Below are 1,651 nucleotides of genomic sequence, written 5' to 3' on the forward strand. Positions count from 1 at the left end.
ACTGAACTCCCGAGGCTGCGTGAACTCCGTTCCAGCCCTCGTACCACTTTAAAATTTCGTGTCAGAGCCGGGAATCGGACCCGGGCCTCCGGGGGTGGCAGCTAATCATGCCAACCACTTCACCACAGATGCAGACAATCATTTTATTAGTATCTTTATTATAATACAGTGTACTTCCTTAAGGAAATTCTTAAATGCAATCCTTATAGGTCGGGCCTGTTTTCCTGTGCTGTAGTCAGAAGCGTAATCTTAAACAGTTTCATTCATTTTAGTATAAGTCGAGTGTGAGGCGGTGATGGATGAGCACCCGGTTTCACACAAGCAAGATGAAGAACTTGGGAGGCAGCCAGCCGGGCTTGCGAGAGACAAGTTTATTTTACTAGCAAGCACACCCCGTCCGTTTCCGTAGTGTAGTGGTTATCACGTGCGCCTCACACGCGCAAGGTCCCCGGTTCGATCCCGGGCGGAAACAATATATTTTTAACTTCCTTATGACAAAATGCTTGTTTCAATTCTCGATATGAATGATGAATTTGAAATAGGAGAGCGCTCCTGTTCCCAATACGTTTCTTCTCTGGTACTTCTGGGTGGAAGCGTATTTACAGACAACCTTCCTAACTAATAGACGGAAAAATTATGTTTTTTTAGTTATTTGTGTAGTCACTATGTGTTTCGTTACTTCCGTATGTTAGGGTTTGGGGTATATTTTTTCCTGGTTTTTGGTAAACAAATGCTCATAAAACACAGAATGTAATCATGTCATAACAGCATTCCTGACGTTACCATGAACAAATAATTATACATGCTGTTCATGGTTTTCCAACATTTTTTAAAATAGTGTTATTGGCTTTGCGTCCCACTAACTACTTTTATGATTTTCGGAGACGCTGATGTGCCGCAATTTAGTCCCGCAGGAGTTATTTTACGCTCCGCTAAATCTAACATGGCGAGGCTGACGTTTTTGAGCCAGTATCGAACAAGCCAAGCTGGGGTCAGAAGACCAACACCTCAACATTCTGAGCCACTCAGCGCGGCTTTCAAATATTTAAAGGAAATTTTTGATCACTCATTTATTTAGTAAATGAAAGTAAAATTCCTTAATAATGGTGCAATATAACATATTTAAACATCGTAGTCATAATTTATTATTATATTTTATTAACACAATAACGTGACATTTTCAATACCATCACTATTATTGCGTGTTCCCTGTTGCTTCATAAACAGAAACTGGACTACTCTCTCTAAAAGGTATTTGGAAGCTTCTATCATAAAGAATTTTGTTCGTGGCGCATTCGTTCCATATACAGTATCTACAAATATACAATTATTTTCTTTAAGTGTCGATAGGATTTACTGGCACGCAAAATAATTCCTTCCCGACTGTCTACCAGGAAGAGGCTGACGAAGTTGAGCACCATAAAAATCTATCAGTAGCTGGCACACCCGGATTATTGTGTTCCATTCCCAGTTCTGCCTCCGAAGTGGGTGGGGGCGGTAGAATAAAACCCAGGGTATCACTTTATTGTCATAAGAGGGGTTCGTAAATAGGGAGAGTGCATTGGCTGTCATGGGACACTTAGCTGAGTCCTGCCATTTCTTCCACTTGCTTGGGCCATTTTTGTCACTTTCCTTTAGACTATCCGACATC

General features: G+C 41.1%; 1 non-coding gene across 1 annotated transcript; it reads left to right on the forward strand.

Moving 5' to 3' along the window:
- The first annotated feature begins 399 nt into the window (after positions 1-399).
- Positions 400-472, forward strand: TRNAV-CAC (transfer RNA valine (anticodon CAC)). The gene has a single exon. It is a non-coding gene; the product is annotated as a tRNA-Val (tRNA).
- Positions 473-1,651: the final 1,179 nt, after the last annotated feature.

The sequence above is a fragment of the Anabrus simplex genome, chromosome 7 (assembly GCF_040414725.1).
Source record: "Anabrus simplex isolate iqAnaSimp1 chromosome 7, ASM4041472v1, whole genome shotgun sequence".
NCBI classification, from domain to species: Eukaryota; Metazoa; Arthropoda; class Insecta; order Orthoptera; family Tettigoniidae; genus Anabrus; species Anabrus simplex.